Raw genomic sequence first — 9,756 nt, 5'->3', positions numbered from 1 at the left:
CTTTCCCAGTGATAATAGGGGCAGCAAGGCACGTATTCTATTGTTGTCATCGAGAATAACAATATGGGGTTTATATCATATTGCATGAGTTTATCCCTCTACATCATGTCATCTTGCTTAAAGCGTTACTCTGTTCTCTTGAACTAAATACTCTAGATGCATGCTGGATAGCGGTCGATGTGTGGAGTAATAGTAGTAGATGCAGGCAGGAGTCGGTCTACTTGTTTCAGACGTGATGTCTATATACATGATCATATCTAGATATTCTCATAACTATGCTCAATTCTGTCAATTGCTCAACAGTAATTTGTTCACCCACCGTAATACTTATGCTCTCGAGAGAAGCCACTAGTGAAACCTATGGCCCCCGGGTCTATTTTCCATCATATTAATCTTCCAATACTTAGTTATTTATTTTGTATTTTATTTTACTTTGCATCTTTATTTCTCTTTATCATAAAAATACCAAAAATATTATCTTATCATATCTATCAGATATCACTCTCGTAAGTGACCGTGAAGGGATTGACAACCCCTTTATTGCGTTGGTTGCGAGGAGTTTATTTGTTTGTTTAGGTGCGAGGGACTCGTGTCTGGCCTCCTACTGGATTGATACCTTGGTTCTCAAAAACTGAGGGAAATACTTACGCTACTTTGCTGCATCACCCTTTCCTCTTCAAGGGAAAACCAACGCAGTGCTCAAGATGTAGCAGCTTCCGTCCACTCGGCGACAAAGTCGGCCAACACCTGAGATTTAATAGCTCGACGTGGCTTGTATGTCATTTCAAATGGTAAGAGCTCGATGGCCCATTTGGCTATGCGGCCGGTGGCATCCCGATTATTTATGATGTCAATGAGTGGTACTTCGGATGCCACTGTGATCGAACACTCTTGAAAGTAGTGCCGCAGCTTCCGGGATGCCATAAAGACTGCATACGCTATCTTTTCATAGTGTGGGTATTGAGATTTGCATGGTGTAAGGACCGCTGGTACATAGTACACTGGTTTCTGGAGTGGGAATTTGTGTCCCTCTTCCTCTCGTTCGACGACGAGTACGGTGCTCACCACCTGGTGAGTGGCAAATATGTAGAGCAACATAGGCTCGCCAACACTTGGTGCGGCAAGGACTGGGTTGCTTGCTAACAAAGTTTTTATTTCTTTCAATCCAGCTGTAGCCGCATCCGTCCATTCAAAGTGGTCGGTGCGTCGGAGCAGTCGATAAAGTGGCAACACTTTTTCTCCTAATCCGGAGATAAAGCAACTCAGGGCTGCCACGCACCCAGCTAGTTTTTGGACCTGCTTTAAGTCTGTTGGCGTTGCCAATTGTGACAGGGCTCGGATTTTTGTTGGGTTCTCTTCGATTCCTCTATTGGAAACACTGAACCCGAGTATTTTTCCGGCTGGAACACCGAAGACACATTTTTTTCGGATTGAGTCGTATGTCATATGTTCGGACGTTGTCGAATGTGAGGCGTAGATCGTCCACCAATGATTTGACATGTTTAGTTTTGATGACTACGTCATCCACATGTTTAGTTTTGATGACACTGCTTTAAGTCTATTTGAATCTTCTCTGAATTCTTTTATGTATGATTGGTTATCTTTGCAAGTCTCTTAGAATTCTCAGTTTGGTTTGGCCTACTAGATTGATCTTTCTTGCAATGGGAGACGTGCTTAGCTTTGGGTTCAATCTTGTGGTGTCCTTTCCCAGTGACAGTAGGGGCAGCAAGGCACGTATTGTATTGTTGTCATCAAGGATAACAAGATGGGGTTTATATCATATTGCATGAGTTTATCCCTCTACATCATGTCATCTTGCTTAAAGCGTTACTCTGTTCTCTTGAACTTAATACTCTAGATGCATGCTGGATAGCGGTCGATGTGTGGAGTAATAGTAGTAGATGTAGGCAGGAGTCAGTCTACTTGTTTCAGATGTGATGCCTATATACATGATCATACCTAGGTATTCTCATAACTATGCTCAATTCTGTCAATTGCTCAACAGTAATTTGTTCACCACCGTAATACATATGCTCTCGAGGGAAGCCACTAGTGAAACCTATGGACCCCAGGTCTATTTTCCATCATATTAATCTTCCAATACTTAGTTATTTATTTTGTCTTTTATTTTACTTTGCATCTTTATTTCTCTTTATCATAAAAATACCAAAAATATTATCTTATCATATCTATCAGATCTCACACTCGTAAGTGACCGTGAAGGGATTGACAACCCCTTTATTGCGTTGGTTGCGAGGAGTTTATTTGTTTGTGTAGGTGCGAGGGACTCGTGCGTGGCCTCCTACTGGATTGATACCTTGGTTCTCAAAAAGTGAGGGAAATACTTACGCTACTTTGCTGCATCACCCTTTCGTCTTCAAGGGAAAACCAACGCAGTGCTCAAGAGGTAGCAAGAAGGATTTCTGGCACCGTTGCCGAGGAGTCTACGCAAAAGTCCACATACCAAGTACCCATCACAAACCCTTATCTGCCGCATTACATTATTTTCCATTTGCCTCCCGTTTTCCTCTCCCCCACTTCACCCTTGCCGTTTTCTTCGCCCTCTCTCTCTCCGTCCTCCTTCTCTTTCTCTATTTGCCGCTTTTTGGCCGTCTCTTGTTTTCTTGTGAGTTGGATTGCTTGCTTGTCACGATGGCTCAAGATAATACCAAATTGTGTGACTTTACTAATACCAACAACAATGATTTTATTAGCACTCCGATTGCTCCTCTTACCGATGTTGAATCTTGTGAAATTAATGCTACTTTGTTCAATCTTGTCATGAAAGATCCATTTTCCGGCCTTCCTAGTGAAGATGCCGCTACCCATCTAAACAACTTTGTTGATTTGTGTGATATGCAAAAGAAGAAAGATGTGGACAATGATATTGTTAAATTGAAGCTATTTCCTTTTTCGCTTAGAGATCGTGCTAAAGCTTGGTTTTCGTCTTTGCCTAAAAATAGTATTGATTCGTGGAATAAGTGCAAAGATGCTTTTATCTCTAAGTATTTTCCTCCCGCTAAGATCAACTCTCTTAGAAACGATATCATGAATTTTAAGCAACTTGATCACGAACATGTTGCACAAGCTTGGGAGAGGATGAAATTAATGATACGTAATTGCCCTACACATGGTTTGAATTTATGGATGATTATACAAAAAATTTATGCCGGATTGAACTTTGCTTCTAGAAATCTTTTAGATTCGGCCGCGGGAGGCACTTCTATGGAAATCACTTTAGGAGAAGCTACTAAACCCATAGATAATATTATGGTTGATTATTCTCAATGGCACACTGAAAGATCTACTAATAAGAAAGTGCATGCGATAGAAGAAATTAATGTTTTGAGTGGAAAGATGGATGAACTTATGAAATTATTTGCTAATAAAAGTGTTTCTTCTGATCCTGATGATATGCCTTTGTCTACTTTGATTGAGAACAATAATGAATCTATGGATGTGAATTTTGTTGGTAGGAATAATTTTGGTAACAACGCGTATAGAGGAAACTTTAATCCTAGGCCATATCCTAGTAATTCCTCTATTAATTATGGTAATTCCTACAACAATTCTTATGGAAATTTTAATAAGATACCCTCTGATTTTGAATCTAATATTAAATAATGTATTACTTCGCAAAAGAATTTCAATGCTTTGATTGAAGAAAAATTGCTTAAGATTGATGAATTGTCTAGGAACGTTGATGGAATTTCTCTTGATGTTGATTCTTTGAAACTTAGATCTATTCCACCTAAGCATGATATCAATGAGTCTGTCAAAGCCATGAGAATTTCCATTGATGAGTGCAAAGAAAAAACTGCTAGGATGCGTGCTAAGAAAGATTGTTTTGTGAAAGCGTGGTCTTCTAGTTTCCATGATAATAAAGATGAAGATCTAAAAGTTATTCATGTGTCCCCTATTAAATATTTGTTTTGAAATATGAATCTTGATAATGATGGGACTGAATATGATCCACCTATACCTAGAAGGCGTTCCAAAAAATCGGAGTCTTTAGATCTTGATGCTAAAATTGTTAAAAGTGGGATTGAAGAGGTCAAAACTTTAAATATTAATGAACCCACTATTTTGTATCTCAAGGAATTTAATTATGATAATTGCTATTTGATAGATTGTATTTCCTTGTTGCAATCCGTGCTAAATTCTCCTCATGCTTATAGTCAAAATAAAGCCTTTACCAAACATATCGTTGATGCTTTGATGCAATCTTATGAAGAAAAACTAGAGTTGGAAGTTTCTATCCCTAGAAAACTTTATGATGAGTGGGAACCTACTATTAAAATTAAAATTAAAGATCATGAATGATATGCTTTGTGTGATTTGGGTGCTAGTGTTTCCACGATTCCAAAGACTTTGTGTGATTTGCTAGGTTTCCGTGATTTTGATGATTGCTCTTTAAACTTGCACCTTGCGGATTCCACTATTAAGAAACCTATGTGAAGAATTAATGATGTTCTTATTGTTGCAAATAGGAATTATGTGCCCGTAGATTTTATTGTTCTTGACATAGATTGCAATCCGTCATGTCCTATTATTCTTGGTAGACCTTTCCTTAGAACGATTGGTGCAATTATTGATATGAAGGAAGGGAATATTAGATTCCAATTTCCATTAAGTAAAGGCATGGAACACTTCCCTATAAATAAAATTAAATTACCATATGAATCTATTATGAGAGCCACTTATGGATTGCCTACCAAAGATGGCAATACCTAGATCTATCCTTGCTTTTATGCCTAGCTAGGGGCGTTTAACGATAGCGCTTGTTGGGAGGCAACCCAATTTTATTTTTATTCCTTGTCTTTTGCTCATGTTTAGTAATAAATAATTTATGTAGCCTCTGTTTTGGTTGTGTTTTTTGTGTTTAATTAGTGTTTGTGCCAAGTAGAACCGTTGGGAAGACTTGGGGGAAGTCTTTTTAATCTTGCTGTAAAAAACAGAAACTTTAGCGCTCACGAGAATTACTGCCATTTTTATTTGGAAAGTTCTATTTAGTTAATTATTTTTGAAGATTATTAATAGATAAATTACTCACGTCCAGAAATTTATTTTAGAATTTTTGGGGTTACAAAACTTGCGTTAGCTAAAGATTACTACAGACTGTTCTGTTTTTGACAGATTCTGTTTTTTCGTGTGTTGTTTGCTTATTTTGATGAATCTATGGCTAGTAACATAGTTTATAAATCATGGGGAAGTTGTAATACAGTAGGTTTAACACCATTATAAATAAATAATTAGTTCATTACAGTACCTTGAAGTGGTGTTTTGTTTTCTTTCGCTAACGGAGCTCACGAGATTTTCTACTTTAAGTTTTGTGTTGTGAAGTTTTCAGGTTTTGGGTGAAAGATTTGATGGATTATGGAACAAGGAGTGGCAATAGAATAATCTTGGGGATGCCCATGGCACCCCAAGATAATCTAAGGACACCTGAAAGCCCAAGCTTGGGGGTGCCCCGGAAGGCATCCCCTCTTTCGTCTACTTCCATCGGCAACTTTACTTGGAGCTATATTTTTATTCACCACATGATATGTGTTTTGCTTGGAGCGTCTTGTATTATTTGAGTCTTTATTTGTTAGTTTTCCACAATCATCCTTGCTGTACACACCTTTTTAGAGAGACACACATGATTCGGAAATTGTTAGAATACTCTATGTGCTTCACTTATATCTTTTGAGTTATATAGTTTTTGCTCTAGTGCTTCACTTATATCATTTAGGGCACGGTGGTGGATTTGTTTTATAGAAACTACTGTTCTCTCATGCTTTACTTAGATTATTTTGAGAGTCCTACAAACCAGCATGGTAATTTGCTTTAATTATGTTAGGCATTCAAGATTAATAAAAAAATCTTATGAGTGTGTTGAATACTATGAGAAGTTTGATACTTGATAATTGTTTTGAGATATGGAGATGGTCATATTAGAGTCGTGCTAGTTGAGTAGTTGTGAATTTGAAAAATGCTTGTGTTGAAGTTTGTGATTCCCGTAGCATGCACGTATCGTGAACCGTTATGTGATGAAGTCGGAGCATGATTTATTTATTGATTGTCTTCCTTATGAGTGGCGGTCGGGGACGAGCGATGGTTTTTTCCTACCAATCTATCCCCCTAGGAGCATGCGCGTAATACTTTGTTTCGATAACTAATAGATTTTTGCAATAAGTTTGTGAGTTCTTTATGACTAATGTTAAGTCCATGGATTATACGCACTCTCACCCTTCCACCATTGCTAGCCTCTCTAATACCGCGCACCTTTCGCCGGTATCGTACACCCACCATATACCTTCCTCAAAATGGCCACCATACCTACCTATCATGGCATTTCCATAGCCATTCCGAGATATATTGCCATGCAACTTTCCACCGTTCCGTTTATTATGACACGCTCCATCATTGTCATATTGCTTGCATGATCATGTAGTTGACATTGTATTTGTGGCAAAGCCACCGTTCATAATTCTTTCATACATGTCACTCATGCAACATTGCACATCCCGGTACACCGCCGGAGGCATTCACATAGAGTAATACTTTGTTCTAAGTATTGATTTGTAATTGTTGAGTTGTAAGTAAATAAAAGTGTGATGATCATCATTTTTAGAGCATTGTCCCTAGTGAGGAAAGGATGATGGAGACTATGATTCCCCCACAAGTCGGATGAGACTCCGGACTAAATAAAAAAAGGCCATAAAAAAGAGAAAATGCCCAAATAAAAAAATGAGAGAAAAAGAGAGAAGGGACAATGCTACTATCCTCTTACCACACTTGTGCTTCAAAGTAGCACTATGATCTTCATGATAGAGAGTCTCCTATGATATCACTTTCATATACTAGTGGGAATTTTTCATTATAGAACTTGGCTTGTATATTCCAATGATGGGCTTCCTCTAAATGCCCTAGGTCTTCGTGAGCAAGCAAGTTGGATGCACACCCACTTAGTTCTTTTTGTTGAGCTTTCTTATACTTATAGCTCTAGTGTATCTATTGCATGGCAATCCCTACTCACTCATGTTGATATCTATTAATGGGCATCTCCATAGCCCGTTGATATGCCTAGTTGATGTGAGACTATCTTCTCCCTTTTTGTCTTCCCCACAACCACCATTCTATTCCACATATAGTGTTATGTCAATGGCTCACGCTCATGTATTGCGTGAAGATTGAAAAACTTTGAGAACTCCAAAAGTATGAAACAATTGCTTGGCTTGTCATCGGGGTTGTACATGATTTAAATACTTTGTGTGGTGAAGATGGAGCATAGCCAGACTATACGATTTTGAAGAGACATAATTGCTTAGTTAGTATGCTTGAAGTATTATTATTATTTCTATATCAATATTGAAGTTTTGTCTTGAATCTTTCGGATCTGAATATTCATACCACAATTAAGATAATTACACTGAAATTATGCCAAGTAGCATTCCACATCAAAAATTCTATTTTTATCATTTATCTACTCGAGGACGAGCAGGAATTAAGCTTGGGGATGCTTGATACGTCTCCAACATATCTATAATTTTTTATTGTTCCATGCTATATTATATCATGTTTTGGACATTATTGGGCTTTATTATACACTTCTATATTATTTTTGGGACTAACCTATTAACCGGAGGCCTAGCCCAGAATTGCTGTTTTTTGCCTATTTCAGAGTTTCACAGAAAAAGAATATCAAACGAGTCTAAACGGAGTGAAACCTTCGGGAACGTGATTTTCGGAACGAACATGATCCAGAGGACTTGGACCCTACGTCAAGAAAGCTACCAGGAAGGCACGAGGTAGGGGGCGCGCCTACCCCCCCCCCCCCCCAACGTGCCCTCCACCCTCATGGGGCCCATGTTGCTCCACTGACGTACTCCTTCCTCCTATATATACCTATGTACCCCCAAACTACCAGAGCCAAAACCCTAGTTCCACCGCCGTAACTTTCTGTATCCGTGAGATCCCATCTTGGGGCCTTTTTCGGAGCTCCGCCGGAGGTGGCATCGATCACGGAGGGCTTCTACATCAACACCATAGCCTCTCTAATGAAGTGTGAGTAGTTTACTTCAGACCTTCGTGTCCATAGTTATTAGCTAGATGGCTTATTCTCTCTTTTTGGATCTCAATACAAAGTTCTCACCTCTCTTGTGGAGATCTATTCGATGTAATCTTCTTTTGCAGTGTGTTTGTTCAGACCAATGAATTGTGGGTTTATGATCAAGTTTATCTATGAACAATATTTGAATCTTCTCTGAATTCTTTTATGTATGATTGGTTATCTTTGCAACTCTCTTCGAATTATCAGTTTGGTTTGGCCTACTAGATTGATCTTTCTTGCAATGGGAAAAGTGCTTAGCTTTGGGTTCAATCTTGCGGTGTCCTTTCCCAGTGACAATAGGGGCAGCAAGGCACGTATTCTATTGTTGTCATCGAGAATAACAATATGGGGTTTATATCATATTGCATGAGTTTATCCCTCTACATCATGTCATCTTGCTTAAAGCGTTACTCTGTTCTCTTGAACTAAATACTCTAGATGCATGCTGGATAGCGGTCGATGTGTGGAGTAATAGTAGTAGATGCAGGCAGGAGTCGGTCTACTTGTTTCAGACGTGATGTCTATATACATGATCATATCTAGATATTCTCATAACTATGCTCAATTCTGTCAATTGCTCAACAGTAATTTGTTCACCCACCGTAATACTTATGCTCTCGAGAGAAGGCACTAGTGAAACCTATGGCCCCCGGGTCTATTTTCCATCATATTAATCTTCCAATACTTAGTTATTTATTTTGTATTTTATTTTACTTTGCATCTTTATTTCTCTTTATCATAAAAATACCAAAAATATTATCTTATCATATCTATCAGATATCACTCTCGTAAGTGACCGTGAAGGGATTGACAACCCCTTTATTGCGTTGGTTGCGAGGAGTTTATTTGTTTGTTTAGGTGCGAGGGACTCGTGTCTGGCCTCCTACTGGATTGATACCTTGGTTCTCAAAAACTGAGGGAAATACTTACGCTACTTTGCTGCATCACCCTTTCCTCTTCAAGGGAAAACCAACGCAGTGCTCAAGATGTAGCAGCTTCCGTCCACTCGGCGACAAAGTCGGCCAACACCTGAGATTTAATAGCTCGACGTGGCTTGTATGTCATTTCAAATGGTAAGAGCTCGATGGCCCATTTGGCTATGCGGCCGGTGGCATCCCGATTATTTATGATGTCAATGAGTGGTACTTCGGATGCCACTGTGATCGAACACTCTTGAAAGTAGTGCCGCAGCTTCCGGGATGCCATAAAGACTGCATACGCTATCTTTTCATAGTGTGGGTATTGAGATTTGCATGGTGTAAGGACCGCTGGTACATAGTACACTGGTTTCTGGAGTGGGAATTTGTGTCCCTCTTCCTCTCGTTCGACGACGAGTACGGTGCTCACCACCTGGTGAGTGGCAAATATGTAGAGCAACATAGGCTCGCCAACACTTGGTGCGGCAAGGACTGGGTTGCTTGCTAACAAAGTTTTTATTTCTTTCAATCCAGCTGTAGCCGCATCCGTCCATTCAAAGTGGTCGGTGCGTCGGAGCAGTCGATAAAGTGGCAACACTTTTTCTCCTAATCCGGAGATAAAGCAACTCAGGGCTGCCACGCACCCAGCTAGTTTTTGGACCTGCTTTAAGTCTGTTGGCGTTGCCAATTGTGACAGGGCTCGGATTTTTGTTGGGTTCTCTTCGATTCCTCTATTGGAAACAC

This window comes from Triticum urartu, chromosome 6A (assembly GCF_056163025.1).
Source record: "Triticum urartu cultivar PI428250 chromosome 6A, HENAU_Tu73, whole genome shotgun sequence".
NCBI classification, from domain to species: domain Eukaryota; kingdom Viridiplantae; phylum Streptophyta; class Magnoliopsida; order Poales; family Poaceae; genus Triticum; species Triticum urartu.
This window is presented reverse-complemented; position numbering follows the sequence as displayed.